Here is a 26,537-nt window from a genome sequence, read left to right as displayed (position 1 = left end):
GTGCTAGCACCTCCCCAGACAGCCTTTAGTGTATTGGGGCAGGGTGGGCTGAAAGGAATGAGACATGCCTGGGGCACACAAGGTGTTCCTTGCATAGTCCAGTTCAAACCGGCGCTGGGGCACTCCAGCCCCAGCTCTGGCGCGAAACTGGACAAAGGGAAGTGGGTGTAACCACCCCCTCCCAGGTCCCACCCATAAGGCGTGACCTATTAGGTATCCCAGCCCCCCAGATTAGTATAAGAGTGGGAGTTGGGCCTCAAGACTCTAGATTATCCTGAACCTGCAAAACTGAACAGAAACTCTGGACCTTCGACATTCGACGAAAGAAGAAGACTGAAGAATCTCCCTTGTAGCCAAGGAGTGGCTACCCTGTGCAAACAGGCACCATCAAGAGACTACCCTTTGCTTTGCGACCGTTCTACGAGGAACCGACTGCAGAGCCCGACCAGAGCCTTGACTTCCAGACTTCTCCGACCCTCATTCACATCTGCAGCAGAGCTGAGATCCGTGGAGGCGACGAGCGACGTGGGACCGGCTACCTGGGAAAAGTGGCTAGTAACTTACAGCGCAGCTTCTGAGGTACCCTCAAAGTTGTGCACCGGGGATTGAGAAGCCCCAACCCCAAGCACCATCTGCACCGAAGATCAGCCCCCCACACTCCACGAGTCCTGCGTGGGGCCCTTCAGCATTTTCCTGCTTGCCGCGTCTGTCCGGTTGCTTGCCCGCTGGCTAGTGGCCTCTGTGACGACGCACCCTGAAATCTTCTGCGCTGGTTTGGCTCCTCCAGACTGGCTCCCGCTTCTCTGCAAAGAAGAAGCACCCCAGACCTTCCTGGTCTGCACCAGAAGCAAGTCCTTTGTTCTTCGTGGGTTCCGCTTGCCAAGGCTTGGTGAGTCCTAGTCCAACTTCGACGCCGCCGACAGCAAGAGCCTTCGTGGGACAGCTCGCCTCCTGGTCCTGGTCGTCCTCGACGCTTCCTGGTCCTCCTGGCTGCAGCGACAAGCTTCACCTTCACCTGCAACTCTTCACGACATCGCCTGGTTCCTTCCTGGTTCCACGTGGTCACTGGCTAGTGACCTTGACTCTGTCCCTTCTGCTTGCAGGTTTCTTCTCTTCTTGATCCCAGCCTTGGGATCCACCGGACACTCTTCACTGACTGCCTGTCAGCATCTTTCTTCAGGCATCCATAGGAGTCGACGACGAAAACGACGCATCTTCACCCCTATGCACCCGCAGCCTGTGGGCTAGGTAACTTGGGTACTCCGGTGCTCATCAGGATAGTGACTATCCTAGTGTCTAGTTTTCAAGTCTCAACTTCCTAGCTACTCCGGAAGTGTCCTAAATCTACCGTTTTCTAAACTGTACTATTGCTATTGACTTTTACGCATTACGCGTGAGTGTTTCCACTCTGCACACGAATCCCGTGGGCCTCCCACTTCCTAACTAACGCTAGTGTAGTGTAGCCCCAGCGATTCCCTAGGCCTAGGCCTATTCTATTTCCGTGACAGTGGTTCTTATACCACTTACTTAGTATATGGTTTGCGTGGCCCCTAGGGCCTAACTGTATTACTTACCTGTGTGACTTACTGTATGCATTAATAAGACTGTGTTGTACTTACCTCTAATCTCATAAAGAGTGCTGAGGGTTTGCTTAGAATAAAGACACTTTATTTTATATATATATCTGTTGTGGTGTCCTTTCATTTGGTATTCAAGGGATTATATATGGTATCACAGCTGGCTTCACATGCCATTCAGAGTTTAGCCTAAGACTGCTCTTGTCCATGCTACCACTAGGATAGCTGGTCTATAAGGTTGACTTTACAACCAATCACCATAAGGGTATTTGGACTGATAGAAGGTGTACACTATAACTAGTGACATCATACATCAGGCCAACTTCTCACAGGTAGGTAGCTGCTTCGCTCTATTAAGAGGACTGCGTAAGCTGCTGCCTCTTTTACCAACACAGGTTAGAGCTACTGTAGTAAGAAGCACCATCCTCAGCCGTCTTGACTATTGTAACTCCCTATTACTGGAGTCCCCTGCCTTTTTGATCTCTAGACTTCAGACCATTCAGGCAGCTGCGGCAAAACTGACTCTCTCTCGTGGGCGAAGAGCCTCCACTACCCTTGCCTTGGCAGATCTCCACTGGCTACCTATACGCCAGAGGATCCTTTTCAAATCCCTATCTACTGTTTTTAAAGCAGTACATGGGATGGGCCCTCGTCCACTTCAAAATAAATTTAAGTGGTACGAACCCACTCGGTCCCTTCGATCCTCCTTCTCCAGCCTCATCGACACTCCAAGCATCAGGAAAGTCACCTGTGGTGGGAGAGCCTTTAGCATAGCGGCAGCACATCTGTGGAACAGTCTACCTATTGACATCAGGAAAACAGATGATTTGATGGCCTTTCGAAAAAAGGTGAAAACCTGGCTCTTTCCCAGAACTTAACCATCCACACTCATAAGATATTCCCTCCTTGCTCCTCCCTGATGCACAGAGTTCTTAGCTATGTACACAGCGCCAGGATGCCCGTAGGGTTACAGAGCGCTTTATAAATGCCATAAATAAATAAATAAATAAATAAATAAGACATGTTTTATAAGTGATATTAGTGACTCAGCAACAGTGAGTAGTGAATAGAACGTGAAAGGGAAAGTGTGATTACGACGTGCACAAGGAAAGGCGTGAGCGCCTTTCTTATGTGTGTTAATATAAATATCCCTCCTGTCCCAGCACTCACGGCGATCAGGTGTTCATTACTTTAATGAACTCGAGGACAAGAACACATGCAAAAAGGACACGTTATATATATATATATATTCACAGAAAAAACCATAGGTTTCACACACGTTATATTTAGGAATTAGCAATTAAAAAACCTTGCAAATTCACTGAAAAAACCATAGGTTTCACACACGTTATAGTTAGGAATTAGCATTTAAAAAACCTTGCAAATTCACTGAAAAAAACCATAGGTTTCACACACGTTATAGTTAGCTGGACATTTCTCTCGTAAAAAACCATTGAAATTCCCCCGTTATAGTTAGTTCAGATAACTATAACTCGCGCGACCGCAATCCACTGCTGATGACGTCACATATTACATCACTCATGACATGGTCAGTGACATCACGCATGACATCACTGATGATGTCATCCAGTGAATGTGTGATTTTCTAAAAATTTTCAATATCTTTTATATATATAGGGAAAGGCCTGTTAAAGAATGAGTGGGTGTACAAGTGTGTAAAGGGATGATTTTCTGTGTTGCGTAACTGACTCGATAAGTGAGTCGTTTAACTGCATCTTACTTCAGACTAGTGACTAAACTGTATAAATGTTTGTGTCTGTGTGTTGGTGTATAAGTGGCGGCATGGTTTTGTGAATAGCTATATAAGTGTCTATATGAGTTATTGATTGCTTGTCTCAGTATCTGTATGAGTTCCTGAGTGTTTGTGTGGGTAAGGTGTGTGTGACTGTGCATAGATGAGTGAGTGGGTGATTCTATGACTGGATGTTTTTAAAAGTGCATCTGTGATGGACTGTATGGTTGAGTGAGTATGTATGGCTGTGTTATGGATTGAATGTATATCTCAGTGGTACATTTGTGACTAACTACATATGTGAAAGGCAGTATATATGTGTGTAAGAGTATATAAGTGGCTAGATGTGAGAGTGTGTGATTGTGACAGTGACTGTATGGATGAGTGTGTGCTTGTGTCAATGATTCTAATAGAGAATAAGAATGTGATACTATTTTTGTGACCAAGGAAACTTGAGTGTGTATAACTGCATAGGTGAGTAAATGGCATTGTGATTATTTGTATGAATGACTAGGTGTGAGTACATCTATGGATGATTGGTAGTGTGTGAGTGTCTATATAGGTGTGTGTATAAATTCATATGATACTTTTTTATGGAGTGACTGTAACTATGAGTGACTGTACAGGTGAGTGTGTGGCGGTGTATGAAGACCTAAAAGTTAATATGTGGGTATGCAGTTATTGGTATTGCATTATTTATGGATTTGAGAATGGAACTCTGTAATTTTCAGTTGGTATATCAAAGGTTTTATAAGGGTGTGAGAAGATGTGGTAATTTATCACATTGATGACGTCATCAGTGATGTCATTTGAGATGTCATAAGTGATGTCATGAGTGATGTCACTGACCATGTCATGAGTGATGTAATATGTGACGTCATCAGCAGTGGATTGCGGTCGCGCGAGTTATAGTTAGCTGAACTAACTATAACGGGGGAATTTCAATGGTTTTTTACGAGAGAAATGTCCAGCTAACTACAATGTGTGTGAAACCTATGGTTTTTTCAGTGAATATATATATATATATATATGAGTTTTTGAGGAGCAACTTATATATAATGAGGCAGCACTATTTTCAGAAAATAGCAGATGCTATTCAAGATTGGCAATATATTTTTTATATGGCAGGGAGAGTATAAATAATGTTCTGAGTTTCTTCTGTGGTTAAGTCTGTGTAACCAAAATGTGAAATCTACAGTTAAGCTATGCAGAGAAAGTGGAATTTCTCGATTTCCAGATCATAGGAAGACATGGACATATAGAGTGGACCTATACACAAAACCGACAGCCAGAAATACTTTTCTACCAGTTTTGCCAGAAACAATCTACTCCTTTAGGATAGTTTTTTGGGTTTAGGCAAAATTGTTCCCATTTGAAGGATATTTTTTCATGAATGCGGAAGACTTAAAATGAAGGCTAGTACAAATGGGTTAACCAAAATATTTAATCAAAACACTTTAAAGAGCGCAAACTATTACAACAGAGTATCTCTATTTCAAAGAAAAACAAGCATTGGCATAGCCAATAGGTCTCGCCTTTGGGACCTTATAAGTGTTTAGCTATGCAACAGTTGCATAACTAAATACTTATAAGGTCCCAAAAGCCAGACCTATTGGCTATGCAAAGCGGCCGCGAAAGTGAAAGTGATCGCGATCACGAGCAAACATCAAAGCGGCCGTGGGGCCGCGAAAGTGAAAGTAATCGTGGTAAAGCGCGGCGCGCGCGCCCGCACACAAGCACTGTAGCTCTATGCTGGCCTGTTAGCACTTTTTGGAGCCCTCTCAATAAGTCTCGCCAGACCAGCGCATGCGCTGGGTCAGGCGAGACCTAAAGAAAGACTAGGAAAATATATTAGCATGAATAAATACACACTTTTTTTTTTAACAAGATCAGAAGAATTATTAATTCTTATTAGCACGTTCTGAATACAACTGAGGATGACTGAATTGACCAGTACCTCCATCTCCCCCCTTTTTTGATTGTATTGATTGCAGCACGCAACTGTGGGAGATCCCCCATCCCCTTTTTATTTCTTCTGTCTGTCACAATCATGTTACTTGACACCACACACTATTTCACCACCACCATGGCGGAGATAACTGGCCTTGCGTTCATGGAGGAGGAAGTGGAGAGAATATTATCCTCCATGACCCCTTTGGCAGAAACATCAGATAGGGACAGTAATGAGGCAGCCCAGTTTCGGGATGAACTGACTAAGCTGAAGAGAAATCAGATCAAGACGATGATCCATGGGGTCATTATGACTGAATATTTGAGGGTGAACGCAGCCCCAAGAGGACTAATAGTACGCAATGAGCTATTTATCCTCCAACAGGATAAATCTTTTAAAAAGGACTGGTCACTAATCTCTTGGCATTGTACAAGAGGTTGGTTAGTGCTCATTATAAAAACTGCAGCACGCTTATCCCAAGGGATGAAAGATGAAATACACACACTAGAGGTTCGTCTGAAAACTTTCCAAACAATAACAGAGCTGAAGAAAAGACTGGAAGAACTCAACAAAACAATGACGGAATTTGAGGTAACCCTGAAAGATACGAAGTATCAGAAATGTAAGAAAGATGCCAAAAACTTTAACCATGACCAGATGTATCCGTACACCAGAGATGACTACCATTTGTCAGGAAGAAATCCAGGGTATAACACTGACACCGAAGGATCCTACACAGGCTCCGATAACTCTGACAATAGTGTGGGCCGTAGAAATAACACAAGGAGCCGCCGCAATCTTGGGAGGAAGGATGAGGAACAGAGGAGGACAGGTTTATGGATGGCAACCCTACCAACCACCACCGTTCCCTGCTCCCCCTTTCTATTATGGCCCCCTACATTACCAACCACAACCATATACCTACTGGGAGTCAGCCCCTCAACTGGATCAATCAGGATCATCGGTCCCTTTTTTAGGACGAGGAAAGGGACACAAAGGAAAAGAATGAAGAGAGGACCACAGGTACAATGTTCACATCCGCTGAAGTCAACGAGGATGAACACGAGGAGTATGGGCCTACCGAACAACCAGAAACCATCCAGTTTAGTTGTCAACTTCTCAGAAACTTCCCCGTCAAAAACAAAACTGACGGTTTTGGAAAAAGGATTAGGCTTTGTACCTACACCGAATTTTGACAAGTTTCTACTCAGCTGCGAGCTGAATGAGTTTATTCGAAAGATTAAGCTGCAAATATTCTTTGAAAACAAAACGACAATGGAAAACCAGAGGATACTGGTTTACATGAGAAATCAACCTTCACACCCCCCATCAGTTACCCTACCGGTAGAACTCTTTGCTTTTGAGAAGGCAGTTCTGAAGGAAGTAAGCGATATGGATCCTAGAACTATAAAGACATTCCACAACACCACTAGGATGGAACAAGAAGCGATCAGAGAATTGGCCAACAACACAAATATCACAATAAAACCGGCAGATAAGGGCGGCAGAATCGTCCTACAAGCCACAGAAGCATACCAAAAGGAATGCCTGAGACTCCTCAAAGATGAAAGGAACTACAAGCGGATCAAGGAAGACCATACAGAACGCTTACGGATTGGAATTACTAGCATGGTGGAAGAAGTGTTAGCACATGTCTGGACTACCAAGAAGGAGGGAGAATTCATAGTGAATACCCACCCAGTCATATCCTATTTTTACACAATCCCATAAATCATTGGAAAACCCCCCAAGACGCCCAATCATTTCTGGGATCGATCGATTTTGGAGCCACTTTCAAAATTTGCAGACGCTTTCCTGCGCCCCTGATACAAAAAAAACAGCACCTACTTGAAGGACACAAAGGGAGTACTTTGCCTCCTTCAAGACCTACAGTTCAACCCAACATGTAATGTCGTTATTAGTTTAGATGTGGAGAGCCTGTACACAAGCTTAACCCACAAAGAAACCCTAGACATCATAGAAGAATCCTCTACGGAGCGGAATGGACCTACCATACACCGAAACACCTAGTCCTTGAATGCTGCAAGTGGGCTTTGACGGACAATTACTTTCCATTTGAGGAACTTCTGTCCCAACAACAGCACGAGACCAGCATGGGCAGCACCTTTGCTCCAAGTGTGGCGGGACTATATGTTCACCACTTGGAAGAACACAAAATCTTGTCCGATAACAACTCACACCGCTAAAAAATTCTTGAATGGAAAAGGTACGATGATGCCCTTCTAATTTGGAACAGCAATGAATCAGAAGCCAATGACTTCATCGAGTGGTCTAATCGACAGGACCCGTACCTAAAATTCACTCACACCATGAGCAGATCAGAACTGGTTTTTTAGACCTAAACATCTACGCTGCAGAAGGGGCACTCAAGACAACAACACATTTTAAACCAACTGCTAAGAAATGTCTCCTTCTATATGACAGTTTTCACCCGAGACACCTGAAAGAGAACCTCCCCTTTGGACAGTTCCTCAGGCTCAGGAGGAACTGTTCAGAAATGAGGGACTACAAAGCTCAGGCCAAGGACCTATCACTAAAACTCCAAAAGAGAAAATATCCAATGACCATAATCAACAAAGCAAAGAAAAGAGCAGCAAACAATAATAGGGACGCCCTCCTTGAAACATATGAGAAGGAAGACAAAGAGAAAGACAAGAGACCCATATGCATCACAACCTTTAACATCGCATCAGACAGGGTTACCAAAATAGTCAATAAACATTGGCGTATCCTCAACAGTGGCAAATTGAATATCCCAAAACATATGTTCTCACATAGGAGAGGAACAAACCTCAGGGACATCCTGGTACACACCCATCCAAAACCTCCACTCATACATGACAACAAACAACAGGTGATTAGTACACTACCAACAGGTCATCACCCATGTGGTAATTGTGGTGTGTGTCACTTAACGCACAAGTTACTTGTGTAACGATATAGCTGTAAGAGACATTAGAATATCCCCAGGCGTCAGACTGGATCCAGAAAGTTTTCGTCAGCAGTACCCCTGTGCATCAGTAGGCCTCATCGTACGGCTCTGCGTACGTCGTTGGCATCAGTTCTGTACACGACTTTCCGAGCCAGGAACGCAGAGCCATGCAAGATCCTGACCACTGGTGCATTGAAACTAGGGCCCTGAAAGGGATGACCTGAACCCTAGAGAACAGTTCGCAGAACGGGGAGGATGGGTGGGGCGGTAAGGAATCTATCACTAACTAATGTCTCTTACAGATATATCGTTACACAAGTAACTTGTGCATCTGAAAGAGACACGTTAGTGATAGACTCCTTACCTTAGAATAGATACCCCAGCAATACCAACCCCGGTGGTGGGTTTACGAACCAAGATCACACCAGAAAGTCACAAAGAACTGAACGGCCAAAGAAGCCGTCTCTCCGGACTGGACTATCAAGGAAATAATGCTTAGTAAAAGTGTGCAGCGAGGCCCATGTGGCTGCCTGACAGATGTCTTGCAGGGGGACACCACGTCCCAATGCAGTAGTAGCTGCCGTCGCCCTGGAAGAATGGGCGCGCAAGCCCACCGGGCGTTCCTTTTTAGCCAGAGAATAACAGGCTTTGATACACAAGACGACCCAGCGAGAGATAGTCCTCTTGTGCACAGCCCGGCCTTTCTTGGCGCGTATGTAGCCAACAAAGAGCTGGTCATCCACCCGGAACTGTTGTGTGCGATCCAAATAAAATGAAAGCGCACGTTTTGGGTCCAGATGGTGGAGCCTCTCTTCCTCTCGAGGAAGGGTGCGGAGGCGTTAAGAAAGTGGGCAAGGTGACAGACTGCCCAAGATGAAAGGGAGTCGCCACAATGTGGAAGGCAGTGACAACCTTTGGCAAGAAGGAAGGACGAGAGCGAAGCACAACCTTGTCCGGATGAACCGACAGAAAAGGAGGCTTACAGGAAAGAGCCTGGAGCTCACTCACGCGCCTAGCAGAGGTGATGGCAACCAGGAAAGCAGTCTTCAAAGTTAATAAACGAAGAGGACAGTTGTGAAGCGTCTCAAAAGGAGCGCACATTAGAAAAGTAAGAACCAGTTTTAAGTCCCACTGTGGCAATACAAACGGAACAGGAGGGAAAAGGGAGTAATGCCTTTGAGACATCTATAACAACAGGGGACTTGAAAAGAGAGGGCTGATCAGGATGCCTGAGAAAAGCTGAAATTGCAAAAAAGGTAGCCCTTAATAGTGCCCAGAGCAGAGCCTTGCTGGGCCAGAGAAAGAAGGAACAAAAGGACCTCTGAAAGAGGGACAGAAAGGGGATTCACAGCCTTTGCTGTGCACCATGCCACAAATTTCTTCGACCCGCAGGCGTATACCGATTTAGATGGAGGAGACGCCTGGCTGCCAGAATGACATCACAGACTTCAGGAGGCAAGTCAAACGGAATCAACTGTCGCCGCTCAATCTACACGCATGTAGGTGGAGGCTGGACAGGTTCGGGTGGAGGACCGTCCCCTGTTGCTGTGACAGAAAATCCTCCAGAAAAGGCAGTCAGATCGGGGGATCCATGCTCATACTGAGTAGCTCGAGATACCAAACTCTTTGAGCCAAGTCTGGGGCAACAACAATGACTTGGGCCCGGTCGGGCCTGTTCTTCTTCAGCACTCTGGGTAGAAGTGGCATAGGCAGAAAAGCCTATAATAGACCGCAGCTCCACTCGTAACGAAAAGCGTCTCCGAGCGAGGGTTGCCTTGGAAACTCCAACGCGCAGAAGTGATGACATTTCGCATTCTCATCTGGGCCGAATAGATCTAACCAAGGCTCTCCCCACTGTTGAAAGAGACCTTGCGCCACCACCGAGCGAAGACGCCATTCGTGATCGATCAGGCACCGGCGGCTGAGTTCGTCCGCCCTGGCCTTCAAAGACCTGCCAGGTGTTGAACTGTCAAGGAAATGCCTTGACGTTCCAGCCATGTCCAAAGGCGCAGAGCCTCCTGACATAGGGTCCATGACCCCACTCCGCCTTGTTTGTTGCAATACCACATGGCAGTGGTGTTGTCTGTGAACACCTGCACCACCCTCCCCTTGACAGAGGGAAGGAATGTCTTCAGTGCAAGAAGGATCGCCCGAAACTCCAGAAGATTGATATGGAGCCGGGACTCCGTCGGAGACCAGAGGCCTCTGATCGCCTCTCCCATTTCACCACCCCATCCCAGGAGGGACGCATCCATTACCACTGTGTGCTCCGGCTTGGGAAGGGAGTGGGATCTGCCGCTGACCCAATGCTGATTCGTGAGCCACTACTGCAATTGTTGTGCAGTGCCCTCCGAGATCTGGACAGGTTCCCCTGATGCTGCGCCCACTGGAACTTCAGGTCCCACTACAGAGCACGCATATGCCATCTGGCATGGTTGGTGAGCAGGATGCAGGAGGCCATGAGGCACGGCAGCCTCAAGGTCATCCTGACCGAAACCCATGACAAGGGCTGAAAGATTGGAATCATAGCCCGAATGTACCGGACTCGCAGTTCGGGAGGATAAACCTAAAACTGCGCCGTGTCCAGAACCACTCCAATGAGGAGGAGCTTCTGAGAGGGAATCAGGTGCGACTTCGGCACATTGATGGAGAACCCCAGCAAATGCAGGAGGTCGGCGTAGTCTGGAGGTGGGAGAGGACTGTTTGGTGCGAGCCCGCCTTCAACAACCAGTCGTCGAGATAGGGGAAGACTGAAACCCCTGATCTGCGGAGATGAGCTGCGACCACCGCCATCAATTTGGTGAACACCCGAGGGGCGCTGGTAAGGCCAAAGGGGAGCACGGTGAACTGAAAATGCTCCAGCCTTACTGTGAATCGTAGGCAACACTGATGGGCCGGCAGGGATATCAAAATACGCGTCCTGCAGGTCCAACGCTACCATCCAGTCTTGCGGGTCGAGGGCAGGTAAGACCTGAGCAAGTGTGAGCATCTTGAACGTCTCCTTCCTGAGGAAGCGATTGACTTGCCAAAGGTCTAAGATGGGATGCAGGCCTTTGTCCTTCTTTGGAACCAAGAAGTAGTGGGAATAACAACCACGACCTACTTCTGGCATCGGAACGCACTCGATGGCCCCCTTGGCCAAGAGGGCCGTGACTTCCTGCTGGAGGAGTGCCAGAACCCACCTGTCTCTGACCTGTGGCTCTGAAACGAACGTGCTTGGGCGCCCTTTCCTTGACCACGAAAGGAGCAAAAAGTAGAAGCGAAAGGAGTGCTTGTGGCCGAAGGGCCTAAAGACTTGGCTGTAGCCCACGAGCCCTTAAAACGCTCCAATGCGCAATCCGCCTTATCGCCAAACAGGCGAGTGCCATCAAAGGGCATGTCCATCAATGTGTTCTGGACATCCCCAGAAAAGCCAGTCGTTCTCAGCCAGGCGTGGCAGCGTAGCGCCACTGTCGTGGAAATCGCCCTGCCCAGCGAGTCAGCAGTATCAAGTCCACAACGGATCGTGAACTTGGCTGCGCCTCTCCCCTCAGCAATAGCCTGGGAGAGTACTGTCCGAGCCTCCACTGGACACTGAGGCAGCACTTGCACAACCGTATCCCACACAAAGTGGAAATAACGGCCTAAGAGACATGCGGTGTTCACAGCCTGCAGTCCTGAACTGACGGAAGAAAAAATCTCCTTCCCAAACTGCTCTAGTTTCTTGGATTCCTTGTCCGGTGGTGCGGAAGGGAACATGCTCAGGGACGCAAAGGCATGGACAACCAAGCTAGAAGTAGGGTGTTGGGAGAGAAAAACGGGGTCGCTCGGGCCGGGCGATGGTGTCGGGCCACGTTCTTATCCACAGGAGCCCGTGTTGGGCCTGGACCAGAACGTCCGAGAGTGCATCATTAAAGAGCAGCAGCGGCTCCGTAGAAGAAGACGCCAGCTGAAGCACTTCTGTCGGGAGGTTAGTCCTGACGGCAACGGTAGAGAGCTCGAGGTGGAGAGCCTCGCCGCCCTACGCAACACCATAGAGTAGGAACCACCCTCCTCCGTAGCCACGGTAGAAGGAGACAGTGAGCCAGGTTCAGAAGCATAATCCTGGTCACCTGCATCCCCCAAATCCTCATCCCAGTCCGGGTCTAACTTGCATTGTGCTGCGACAGGGTCTTTAGACCCCTCCCAGTCCTCACCGTCCTCCACAGCCTGCCGAACAGGTGGAACATAAGGAGGTGGGTGAAGAAAGGGAAATTCCCAAACCGCGTCGGAATCTGCGTTGGTCGACACCCTTCTGGCACTGTCTCCACGTTGGGGAGGAGGCCAGGGACGGCGTCGGCTGACGGCGGTGGCAGCGCCGTCGATGTTGGTGGAGGTCGTACTGGGCCAACTGACATGGACGGGGATCCATGCGTGGATCCATGGGGGTCTCTCGGCATCAAGACCGAAGTCGTCGACGACGTCGGGGCCAGAGCCAGCGACGCCGAAGAACGAGGACCCCCAGCTGGGCCCGAAGGTGCACCGGCAGGGTTGGACGTTCCAAAGACACGTGCCATGGCTGACAGGAACTACTGCAGCTGGGCTGGAGTCACCGATGGATCCGGAAAGGGCGAGTAGGCCATCTGCAACTGCGGAGGCTCCGCTGCAGCCGCAGGGGAGGTGCCACCTGCACCCTCAGCAGCGTCGCACAACTGGTTAGGGAAAGGCGAAGAGCGACGGCGCTTCTTCGACTTCTTGTGCTTCGCCTTACCTGACTCAGAGTGCCAAGACTCGGAATGGTGGTGATGGCTCCACGGCCGGTCCCTCGACCTCCTATGGGATCGGGACCTGGAACGGCGCAGAGCCGACTCCCGGGCCTCAAGCCACTTTCGGGACCGCTCCCGCAAAGTTTTCAGAGCCATGGCCCGGCAGTGGGAGCATGACTCGGAGTCGTGGTCGTGCCCCAGGCAGTAGACACACTCACGAAGTTCTCTTATTTTCTTCTCTTTGCTCACGTTTAACTACAATGCTCTGTATCACTTAAGGGTATGACTACAAGCCCCTATACCCCGGCAGACCATGATGCATAGTATTGCCAAAGCATAAGTATGTTCCAGAAATTTTGAGAACATTACGTGTTTATATGTTGATTGTCATGTGGTGTCCAGTTTTTTCACAAGTGTTTTTAAAGTTATATCTCTGAATCGAACTATGCTTTCTCACAAAGGAGACGTCTGATGTGTTTTATGTCACATTAGATTAAAGCACTAATTAATAATTATCTCAAAGGGCACCAACTATAGAGGAGTACATTGATCGGATTACCTCATTGGGTATGGACCTGCCCACGTGAGAGGTGGGCAGGCATTATGTGCTAACATTTCATTCTGTTTTATTCCCTGAACAGATACTACGAGTCAAAGACTAAACCGCATATATTTTGAATCGGGTGATCACACATTAGGTGTGAATCCTCACATTATTGTAGGTTTTCACGGCACGCATGGTGCTGGTCCCCGTTTGATTCTGAAGAAGAGGTTTAGGGGATATCTCGAAACATGTCGACCGAATATTAGGGACTATATACACATAATAGTTATATCTTTTCCCCACGATTTTACCCATACCAACTAGGAGTGAGAATAAAATATTAGCTCACTAGCTAGGTATTTTTAACATCACTTTCACCACTCCACGAACACTGCACTACACATTTCTTCACAAAAAAGTGCTCCTACGTAGTTCCGCAAGTCGCAGCACGCCCCAAGCAGCAGCTGTTTGGGATGGCCCCAATGATGAAGCATGTCACCTAGGGGCAACCCGGGGTGAGTGAGGGGACTTAAGGAAAGAATGTTCTTTTCTTTGGACAGGGGTCTTGATTTTTCGCGCATTCAGCGGAATCCCCATTCCTTTGGTTAGGTTTTTTTAGATCTGACATTTACAGATTTTTTGTGAACTGAATTGAAGAAGCATATGTTTGCATTCAGAATAAATAAGACTCTTGGGCCTAAATTGGTGCACACACAGATGAGTAGAGGTTCCTGGGTCCAGAAGTCGATAAGAGGAGGAACACCGATTACAGGCAATCATCGCTGTGGAACACGTCATGCCTGTGAAGCAGCTATAAGTATTGAAATATGGACATGCAATAGGTAGAAAACATTAGTAAAGGATATGACAAATTGCAGAAGCAATAATGTCATAAACCTAATACTCTGCCCATGTGGACTCGGATATGTGGGAGAGGAAAGTAGGGAATTATGGATAACATTTGGTGAACATAAATTGTCGGTTAAAATACAAAAACTCCAATCTCCTTTGGTATAGCCCTGCATGGAGAATAAGCATAAAGAATCAGAACTAAGATAGCCTATCCCAAAAAAGGAAGGTAAAGAATAAGGAGGTACACTTGGAGAGGAAACAAGAAAGAGAGATTTTCATCCTTAAAACGTATAAGAGGGGGTTGAATGAAAAAATAAGTTGGGAGTTCATATAATTTATGAGCCCTATATGAAATAGTCTTTAATAGCATGTATCTGTGTGTTTTGTTGGACATCCTGGTATTATGGAAGTGTATATGGATATAGGCCATTGCAATTCTTTGTCAGGACTGGAGGCGAGGATTAAGTCTTCTTTCTTCACTTTATTAAACAGCAGCATTGGAAGAAACTAACAAAAACTACTTTTCCCATGAACCATAGGGAAAACTGTAGTCATAAAACAGTGTGTTAACAACCAATCACAAAAGAGACAGCGTCCAATCGGGGCCCCTCAGGAACGATATAGTCCTTTGTTAGTGTCCTGTCCTCCTCTTTCTTCGCTGCTGCGCAGCCAGTTAAGTTCTCCTCAGATTCTTTTCTGTTTGGGGGGCTTGGTTTAATCTAATTAATGATATTTCTCGTCATATTGTAGCACGTTCGCTTTTATGTAGACTTGTCGCTTATGCGCAGAGCCACAATTGTTTTATCATTGTGCTCTGATTTATGGGTTTTCCATTTCAGGTGACGCGCTGTTGCTGTTTTCTCTTAAGCGCTTATCGCGCGGGTGTTTTTCCGTTGGTGCCGCGGGAGTGAATGCTTTCACTCCTACGCGGTTATTAGGCTGGTGTGCGGCTCCAGACCTCCCGCCGCCAGGGGGCGCAGGAGGCTGAGGCTGGCGCGGCGCGTCTCTGCAGTTTCAATCGTCTGTCAGAGACGCGCACACGTGTGTTCAGTTACGGAGCTCTGGTGCTGGTGAAAATGCCGGAATCGGTCTGTAATACGCTCGCGAGCTATACATGACAGCTCGCAGCAGTTTACTTCATTTTACGCTCGTTCCCTGCTTTGAGAGGCAGAAAAGGGATTTGAGTCCTGTATTGCTGCACAAGCGCTGAGGCACCCTTGGGAGGTCTCGTAACTGCCATTAGGCCTTCTTTTTAAGGGGACATTGCTAGCCCAGTTTTCAGTAAGAGCTCCTTACTGTTTAATTTAAATTTAGTTTGACCAGCTGCAGTCCCCTTTCGGTCTGTCACCCCCTTTGATTAGTGGATTTTGCCACTCATGAAATTTAAAGCTGACACCCAGCTCTGCTTAACATTTGCTGTTGTGGCACAAAAAATTGTTTGAACTTCCCCTAGTACATTATGGAATATTACGATGATTACTAGGAGGAAGAGGAGGACCCCTTGGCGGATATGCCATGGGGTGATGCATTTTACGAGGTGGTTGATACCTCTATCTATAGGGCAGTGGACCAAGCCATTTCTCCTTTAGAGGACAGGCTTACGCGAAAGATTGAACAGGCATTTTTGCGTCTAGAGCGTAGATCTGTGCCTCATCCTGCCCCATCTCTTAGTTCTCAGGATATCCCTGGCTCCCCCCCTTCTAAACGTCCATGTTCACAGGGGGTAGATGTGGACGCTTTTGAGCGCCTTAAACAAGCCTTTATGGATAGTCAACCTGTTAGAGGTACGGGGACCTCCCTGCCTCCAGCTCCGGCTTTTTCCCCAGAGCCAGGTCCTTCAAGGGACCCTGATTCAAGCCCGTCCCGACCCTGGCTCCCGTCCCGACCCTCCCAGCCCCTTCAGGTTCCTTCAGTTCCCTCTGTGTCGCAGTCTCCACTGACGCCTTCAGACATGTTAGACCCTAATGATATCGTTCATCCACAGTCTTCGGACTGGGCCCCTGCTAAAAAAGTCGCGACATATGTCGCAGAACATATCAGACGACTACTTGAGAAGGAGGCTCGCAATTGTCTTAGGGCAGAATGTCCCCGTCCTTCCCTAGAGGGAAAAGTGGCACTTACCCCGGAAATCGACCCTAGAATGTCCACATTTTTGCAGAAGTTTATTAGGGATCCCAAAAAGGGCATTGATAGATCTTGGAGAGCGTGCCAAGATAAGCTCTTGGACGTCCTCTGGCCTGCCACAAAAATTTTGGACATGGCGGAAGAAGCCAAAGCTTCCGGCTCCATGATTTCACCCGAGACCCTATCCGGCTGGGCTCAGCGGGTAGTGATATTTTTGGGCAATGCTAACTGAACTGAACGGCGCAGGTCCCTCCTTATTAAAATTGATCCGAAACTCGGAGACCTGGCTGATTCGGAGGCGGGTGCCATTGCCCAAGGGGGACTGTTTGGAGAACCCTTCATTAAAGAGCTGGGTAAATTTGTTAATACTTTTACCTCGTTAGACAGGGCTCAATCCACTATCAAAAAAGTGTTCCTCGTGTTTTTCGAGGGGCTGGTCGAGGGAGGGGCCGTTCAGCTGGTCGGCAGAATCACCAAACCAACCAAAGAGGCCCTGCACAGTACCAGGATCAGTCCAAGTTTGGAAATGTTTACCCCACAAGAGGACGCCGAGGCAAAGGCAGAGGATTCAGGGGAGGAGCGTCTAACGCAAACTCCGGTGTGTGTTCTCCCTTCTTCCCCACAAAACATAGGGGGGAGGCTGGCCGGTTGTTACGAGGCATGGTTGTCTATCACACGCGACGCCTGGGTGCTTCAGATGGTGAGAGGATTCCATATAGAATTCTTTGGGAACCCTGTGCAAAAGGTTCCTCCACGTCCCATTCAGTTTTCAATTCCCGACGTACATCTGGTGGACGAGGAAGTGGCTTCCCTTCTTCTCAAAGGCGCCATCTCGGTTACATCGCCCCATCCGCGTGGGTTCCTCAGCAACATCTTTTTGGTCGACAAGACCGACGGAGGCAAGCGTCCTGTCATAAATCTAAGCGAGTTCAATGGGTGGTTAGTTAACCGCTATTTCAAGATGGAGGGCATTTGTCTCCTTCGAGATGTCCTCCGTCCTCACGATTGGATGGTCCGCCTGGACTTAAAGGACGCTTACCTGGTGGTCCCAATTTTTCAGCCGCATCGCCGATTTCTTCAGTTTGCCTGGCGTCATCAGGTTTACGAATTCAACGCTCTTCCTTTCGGGCTCTCTTCAGCGCCCTGGTGCCTCACCAAGGTGCTCAAGCCGGTAGAGGAATTTCTAAGGGCTCGAGGTGTACGACTGATCGTTTACCTAGACCATCTTCTCTTGATGGCGGCCTGTCCACTGTCTGTTGCAAGATCTCTGTTTTGTGATCAATGGGAAAAAATCCCTCCTTCAACCTGCTCAGTCCGTCACCTTCTTGGGGTTCGTCATCGACTCCACCTCCTCCACTCTAAGTTTGCCAACCAAAAAGCTGACAAAGATTCGCCACGAGTTGCGACGGGTCCTGGCCAAACAGCGAGTGTCTCTTCGCCAGCTGGCTCGAGTGGTAGGGCTCCTGTCAGCTTCAATTCAGGCTATCTTCCCGGGTCCGCTCCACTACAGGGCCCTTCAGCGCCTCAAGGCGTATTTCCTTCGGAAGGGGTATCCAAACTCCCACAAGGTCCGCTTGACCAACGATGCTCGAGACGAGATCCAATGGTGGTTAACACACATGGAGGCATGGAACGGGAGAGCGATCTTCGGTTCCGTTCCAGATTTGGTTATCGAATCGGACGCCAGCAGACTCGGTTGGGGCGCGCATTGCGGAGACCTTTCTACGGGGGGCTTGTGGTCTCCCGAAGAACAGAGGTTACATATAAATTGTCTTGAGCTACTGGCGGGCTCATTTGCCGTGAGATGCTGGTCGAGAGATTTGGTGCAGTCGTGTGTACTCCTCAAATTGGACAACGTTTCGGCAGTCCGTTACATCAAGCATCTAGGAGGCACCAAATCGAAGGCTCTCTCGGACCTAGCAGCAAGTTTCTGGCAATATTGCATGGACAGTCACGTGTCAGTCACAGGAGAATACCTGCCGGGCTGCGACAATGTGGAAGCATATTACCACTCACGCCTCTTCCGGGATACCAGCCTTTGGAAGCTGGACGACTCGGTCTTTGCGTCCCTCAACGACCTTTGGGGTCCGTTTACAGTGGATCTATTTGCATCCCGCCTAGACCATCAACTCCCGAGGATTTTCAGTTGGAGGCCCGATCCCCGGGCAGCAGCCACGGATGCATTTCTCCAAGATTGGAGCAAAGAACAGGGCTATGCGTTCCCTCCTTTCGCGATGATCACCCGGGCAACAGCGCAAGTCCGCAGGCAGAATTAGTCCTAGTGACCCCGCTTTGGAGGTCTCAAGTGTGGTTTCCAGTTCTTCTGGAACTTTCATGGGATTTTCCAATCCTACTCCCCTGGTCTCCACATCTTCTCAAGGATCCGTACAGCACTCCTCATCTTCTAGCGTCCACTAATTTGCTGTGGCTCATGGCGTGGAGTATTTCAGGGGTAGATGGCAAACCCCGGGCCTTTCGCGAACAACTGAGGAGCTCATCTCCAAGGCCTGGGCGGACAGTACGATTAAAAGATACAAGTCCACGTGGGCCAGATGGTCCCGTTGGTGTTTGCGAAGGGGTCTCGATCCCTTGGTCGCGGATGTGGTCCACATTGTGAATTTCTTGGCGAAACTTGCCTCAGATGGAATGGCCTATCGGTCTATTAACACTTTCAGGTCGGCCATTTCTTCTGGTCATGTCCCAGTGGGTGGCTCCTCTGTGGGGGAACACCCTTTGGTTTGCAGACTTTTAAGAGGTATTCATCTCTCTTTACCACCGGAGCCGAGGTATTTGGCTTTATGGGATGTTAATCAAGTCTTGAATCTGTTCCTTTCATGGCAACCTAATAGGTTTCTGTCCCGTAAGGAGTTGTCAGCTAAAGTCGCAATGCTCCTGTGCCTGGTGTCTTGCCGGCGGGTCTCTGATGTGCGAGCACTGGATATCTCCAGTCGCATGTTCACTCCGGAGGGAGTGACGTTTACCCTTTTACGCCGTAAAAAGTGCCACACAAGAGTCATCTCTTATCCAGAATTTTAGGATTCTCCGAAGCTTTGCGTGGTTTGCTGTCTCAAAGCATGAGGAAATGACAGACGAGTACCGTCCTCCGGGAGGACGTCAGCTTCGTATTGCGCTCCGGAAACCCTTTAAGGCGGTTTCCTCACCCACCATTGCCAGATGGGTTCGTTGGGTGATGCAAGAAGCAGGCATTAGCCTCAGACATTTTGGGGCGCATTCTGCAAGAGGAGCCATGGCATCTAAGGCGTTTGGTCTGGGTGCTCGCTTGGAGGATATTCTTAATGCGGCGGACTGGTCCTCAGATTCCACCTTCAAGCGTTTTTACTTCAAGCCAATTCTAAATATGGCTCCTTTGGTTGTGGGCAAGCTTTAAACTAGCATAATCCTCGCCTCCAGTCCGGACATAGAATGAAAAATTTCCTAGCTATCGTAAAGGAAAGTTTCAATTCTATTAAGGACTTGGAGGCGAGGATTATCCCGCCCTATGCTCTTGGAAGAGATTCCTCCCCGTATGGAAGTAGGTATGTTTCTCGGAAAATGTAGTTGCTTTCTCATGAGTTGATGCAAATGATGTTTTGTACTGTATTCTTTCCTGAAAAGATGATACCTATGGTGGTGCTTTCCTCTGGTAACGCGTCCTTGTTTGTTGCAGGATCGGAGACCCACAAACAGGATTCCTGAAGATGATGCTTTGGCTGTCTTCGCGCTCCGAAAGAGGAGGACAGGACACTAACAAAGGACTATATCGTTCCTGAGGGGCCCTGATTGGACGCTGTCTCTTTTGTGATTGGTTAACACACTGTTTTATGACTACAGTTTTCCCTATGGTTCATGGGAAAAGTAGTTTTTGTTAGTTTCTTCCAACGCTGCTGTTTAATAAAGTGAAGAAAGAAGGCTTAATCCTCGCTTCCGAGTCCTTAATAGAATTGAAACTTTCCGTTACGATAGATAGGAAATTTTTCATTCTGATTGAGGCCCAGAGGGATGCGTTTTGAAAGAATGGCATTATTATTGGCTTAAGACACATTTATGTATATATTTTTCTCCGTTTGCACTAGTGTGTATTTCATCCTGGATTGCAACTGGGTTGGGTGGATTTTTGACATAGCCCATTTTTGGATAATTAATTACAGTAGAGATTCTAAGATTAATTCAAGTATACATGTCCACAAATATAGATGCGTTAGCAAATGGCATTATAGCTATGGTCTTTACCACTATTCCCAATTGTTAGTATATAAGCATGGCCTTATATTGCATTAATTATAAGGTTTGTGTATGCTATAAAGGATAGGCTATCTATTGTGCTCTGTACCTCTAGGCCCCCCCAATAATAATGCAGCCATTTTTCCTTGCTAATTAATGTATAGAAGGCATTTTAGTGTGGAGGAAACTAGAAATGTGTTACCTTTTGACATTAGCTCTAGTGTAGCTGTACCCTAAATTTTTCTATGTATAATTTTTCAGGTTCAATGGCTGTCTACGCTTGTGGGATATGTTTTTAGTGGGAAACTTTTACGAAGGACATCTGAATTTTGATAAAATCTTTATTAGCCTCAATATAACGTGTGCCAATCTTCAGCTTGAAATAAATGCACTTTAAAGAGTTCTGCTTAAGGTATTTTGTACATACATTTTCTAACAGCTCTTCACAGATAGAGTAACATAAGCTATAGTACCTTATGATTTCTGTTTCTTGCCTTGTAGGACTGGCCTAAGTCAGGGCATAGGTATTGACTAATTCCCTTAAATGTTGGATCAATATGAATCGTGGTACACTTCGAGGCGAAGCCGTTATTTAAGGCTATGGAAAATATGGTTTTGAGAATAATAGCTTGTTCTAATTCTTCATTTTTTTTATTTGTATCTTTTTATTTTGTCAAATGAACAATTCATAGCCATACATTACAATATATGTCAGTATGTTACCCCCTCCCATCGCATCCCCCTTATATCTTGTCTAATCCCTCTGATGGTTACGCATTTCTCAGGAATATTCAAGTATCCTTCCATGCACCTTCTTTAACTTGAGACACAATTCCACTGCGATCTCCATGATCTTCTTTCCCCCTTACATTGACAGTTCTCTATATTTCGCCCATTTCCCCCACACTCTATCCCATTTGCCAGGGCACCCCGCCCCTGGTAAATTACCTTCTCTGCAGCACAGCACCAATCCAGATCCTGCTCCCACTCCTTTACTGTTGGTATCTGCGGTTTCCCCCATAGTCTGGTTATGTTTCTCTTTGCCACTACATCGGCTAGCATCAGCCGTTTGATCTAATTCTTGAGTTGGGCTACTAACACACTACTTTGCATGTGGAGGTAATGGTAATATCACTATTAGCTTAAAGGGTATGCTATATGCGGCATGATGAACTAGGGTCTGTTACAGGGACGCACTGAAGAGGGGGAATGAATGCATGCCTCAAGCTAGGTTTTAGTGATGGGTGTTAATTCTCATACTTTGGATTAAAAAAAAGTGTGTAGCGCTATTCAACCACTTGTGATTTAATAATACACCTGCACGATTGCATTTCTTAAGCGTGCATGAATATTGGTGATAGCCTTGAATAATGACACTATCGGCATATATTACACAGAAATGTGGGTTAAGGTATATGGTAATATATTATATAAATTAATTATAAAATTGTTAATGTGATCCATATCAATGTAAACAAATATATGGATCTTGTACTACATAGATACATGGCCTCCAAAAGGGAGAAGAAATATGTTTTTTTTTCTTTTTTTCTTAATCAATTGAACCTGAAGAAGGTGGGCCATGAAAAAATGTAATACACCGACACATGCCTCAACCGTTTGCCCGGTTATGGTCTGCTGGCAATAACCAGATAGGAAAACATTTACACTCTCATATCTTCCTATGTTGGAGCCAATGGTGTCTTTAGGCAGATCCTTGATATTTTTCGGAAGTGTTTTGTTATGATGAGTGGTATGCATTAGAGTAGTGAAATTTGGGGGATAGGTATGCTGTTATAATGACAACTGAATGCTGAAATTATATTAAATATATATATACACATATATATACACACACACACGTATAGATATATACACATATATGATGAGATTATGAAAAGTAAAGACTTTGTATAACAAATAATTAAAAAAAAAAATAATTAAAGTAGCTATTTTCATGCCATGAGTGTAATGTGGTATGGATCTTAGAAGGATTCCTTCCATACAATACAAGTGGAGTTAAAGTTTCTTGTTAATGGTTTACTGTGTCGAGGTCAGCAGCGGTCTTACTTCACGCACAGCAGCAAGGTTGACCGCAGATCTGTGATTTCAGCTTGGAGCCACGAATCTGGAGAGATTGTGTCAAGGGCTCTAATGCTCCCTAGGCAGTGACACCTCCTGCAGGGTTGGCAGGCTGCTTCCCTCTTTCAGCAGGCAGGCTGTCTGGCTTCTAGGTGCTTCAGAACATTGTTTTCTAAAAAACACAATATTTCAGGTGATGTGCCCTCACCTCTGTGAAGCAGGTAGATAACTGCTCCGGTTGCACAGTAGTCCACTCTGTGTACTCTGTAGATTGCTCCCTTCCTTGGCCTAATAAAACCTGGAGCTGGAACAACAAGTGGGTCAGTGACTCCACATTTATCCAGTGAATGCAGACAGGAGATCTAGATTCCCTATCTGAACTTTCAGAACTGGTTTAAGGCGGTTCGCCTTTCAAGTGCCCTTTCCAGGCTGCTCTCCAGACACAGCTTTTGAGTTAAGTTATACTCCTCCAGCAGGGTCATGGAACACCCAGATACTAGTGCTGGCACAATGAGGTGCGTGTTTTCTACACTTTGGTATCAACAGTCACACTGAACAGTAATTAAGGAAAAAGTGAAAGGCTGGCCTCACCTAAAGGGTTCCCTTTAACCTTGAACAGAGACTGCAATCTCACCCTTAATCCCACTATTAACCAAATGAATGTGCAACACGATGACTAATCAGCAGCTCCTCTTAGCAAAAGGCCTAATTGAATTTCTAAAAGAGCCTCACCACCTCTGCCCCATGCATTTACATCTTTTTTTCTCCAGCTTAAGGAATGGCAACAATACACTTCCACTGTCTGAGGAAACAACCTCACCTCCATCTTGGGCACAGGAACAAGCCAGGCTTCCAAAATTGAACAAACAGGCCTCCATCAATCTGGCTAACTGATACAAACAATGCATGCACCACACATCCACAAACACCATACACTTGTGATGATCGCGCTAGTATCTAGATTAGTGCATAGAAACAGGAATTTTACAAGTGGGCCTTTAGGTCTGCCCTTCAGTGACACAGATAAAAAGATCTGGTTGCAACTATGTGTTTACAATAGGCAGTATTGTATCAATTCTAAGGGAAAAAGGATCAGTAGGCCGGAGCAATTGTTCCTCCTGCACCAATACCCGAATGGCGTGCAACACAGTATTCATAATGTCCTGAGGGAGGTTATGATATTTTTTGTCCCATTCAACTATTGTTCCATTCCAATCAAATTCTTTATTTGATTAAATTAAATTCTTCCAATACTTAATTCATTACAATCTCATGAAATTATATATACAGCCAACACATGTTTCAAGTCTTCTCCTCTTTATCAAGGCCGAGGTGTTCCAATCCAAAGTTTGATTTTTCAATCTATTACAAAGTCCACATATTAAAAGTCCAACTATTTTGGGGTATAAGGAGTACAGAAGCTCACTTCTTTCTCTAAAAATCAATGTGTTATTATCCTCTCCAGGTCACAGGGCCTCATTCATGTCAAAGAAAAGCCTAGGCTTCTGCACACACACTACATTTGTGTTAGGCAGGGGCCAAAGTCAAACCAGAATACCAGATATTCAGTCAGTCACTCAGGGCAGAGGAACACAACTGAACGGCATGCAGGCAACCTTCTCAGCTCAAACATTTCTTATGTCTATGGCAGATGTTCTTTCAATGTACACCTGGACAGTGTCCAAGTGGGAAAGAACTCAAGACTTGGAGCAAAATCGGGTTCCAAAACTCAGTGCGCTATCTGCCTTGTTTCTTGTGCTTGGTGACTTACAGTTTTCCCTTGTACTGCCGGATGCCTACAGTGCATAACAGGAGCTTTTTTTTGCAGCACTGATGCATGCTGGAACATAAATATCACAAACAGGCACTGTGCATGTCTGTGACCTACATCTTTTTCCTGCAGTCCATGTATGGTTTGAAAACCGTTGCATTTGGGGGAGACATTTCCCTAGAATACTGACAAACAAAAAAAAAAAAGAATTGCGGATCAGTGAAACATCAACAAACATTTGGGAGCAAAGCTCTGGACCGCGTTGAAGGGTGAAGAAAGAAACAAACTAATATCAGCACACAGGGGTGGTGGACCTGTATAGCTTTGTGCTGTCACCTCCAAAGGGGGTGCAATGCCACCTCAGAGTCTGATGGCACCGTATGTCAACGCAAGAGCAATTGCTAAAAAGTAGTGCCTGGGGGAATTTGAAAGGTGAGGAATCTGAGGATGGAAGTATCCATAAGAAATATTTTGCTGGTGTGGAGGAAGAAGGGTAATAATCATTACTGGTGAAAATGGGAATACAAAACACAAATTCTCAAAATAAAATCATGTTAAGACCTAACTGTATTGCATTGCAGCTTAGGAGGAAAACCAGTGACTATTTATTTTTCTTCTTCATGTTTTCATTCATGTGCATCCATGATTAGACTGACGAGTGACAGTACGCTCAAAAACATTTTATGCTGGCAAGTCTGACCACATTTTATTTCAGTTTTTTTAAATACATTAAACTGATTGACTCTATGAACCTAATAAATATAACTCAATAATAAATACGTACTCAAGCCACATAGTCAACCACGTAAGATTACTTCAAATAATAACAATGAATTACTGGCTTTTATTTGCATGCCTAACTCAAAGCTGCTTTCTTGCAGTCTTCGATACATTTCAAATCTTAATGTGCGACATGGATTTCAAGGTAGGTTTTTTTTTTATATCATGCATCACTCAGTTGTGACAGATAATTATTGTTTACCTTACTGCTTAGATTTTCAGATGTTACTCTAATGAAAAGAATTTACTGGTAACTAGCTTTTTAACTTTGCAATGATGAAAAGCCTGTATTAATTTAACCTACAGATTTCATTTGTTCTGAACAGGAAAAACAATATAAATCACTTTTAAAATCATTAAATCCTGACTTAAATTAATAAAGTCCTAATTAGGGCATTATGCTGTGTTTGTTATGGAAGTGGCAGGGCGAGCTGCTTTAATTACTGTCTGTAATAAAAGGAGCAGAGTGTGGAGTGCACCCCAATCAGCGCTGTCAGCCACGACTAAGCCGCGCCGCAAGCTCATCAAGACCGCTGGCAGCAGCGGACTGCAGCGGAGAGGGCCATGGTGTCTGCAGAGGCCACTTGCTGACAGCACTGGAGGAAAGGCATTTAAGGCAATTCAAGGTATTAGCCCCAATTACTCACACTTTTAATGATGCTTTAATACACGGTAACGGTGTTGATAATGGCAATATAACACTTAAATTTCTTCTGACCGTCTCTCTTCACAGCCTCTGCTTCCAATAGTTGGATCATAATCTTTTTAACATAACATTATTTAGAAGAAAAATTCAATTGTCTACGATACATAATGGAAGAGTTGAAGAATTTAATTTTATCCCTCAGCGGAACTGCTGGAAAAGGTAATTAAGAGTTACGTATTACCCAGTATTTCATACTTGACTGCTTATTGAACCTCTGAAGGTGACAGTACATTTCAATGTAATGTGGACTGCCATACCCATGGAAATTTATAAAAGCAGTAACTGATAGCTCTATAAAAACTGGATGCGCCTTTAAAAGTTCTAAAACAACCACAGAAGTGCAGCATTCAAAACTGTTTCTTCACGATTTTTCTGAACAAAGGGCATTTTCTTGGTCGTTTTGTTACTACCTTTGGACCACAAAAAAAATGGGAATTTCAAAACATTCAGATTGTTTGCACTAAAGAAACTACTCATTGAAAGGACACTTAAAAATCGT

The 26,537-nt window shown here is 46.0% G+C and overlaps 1 protein-coding gene across 2 annotated transcripts in view; it reads right to left on the bottom strand.

Annotated features, from left to right (window-relative positions):
• The window catches only part of AP3B1 (adaptor related protein complex 3 subunit beta 1), a 1,836,520-nt gene that overhangs the window by 678,221 nt on the left and 1,131,762 nt on the right, over positions 1–26,537 (bottom strand). The window lies entirely within an intron of this gene.

The sequence above is a fragment of the Triturus cristatus genome, chromosome 2_1 (genome assembly GCF_964204655.1).
Source record: "Triturus cristatus chromosome 2_1, aTriCri1.1, whole genome shotgun sequence".
Lineage (NCBI taxonomy): Eukaryota > Metazoa > Chordata > Amphibia > Caudata > Salamandridae > Triturus > Triturus cristatus.
Note: the sequence above shows the minus strand (reverse complement) of the source record. Positions and strands in the feature narration are given on the sequence as shown.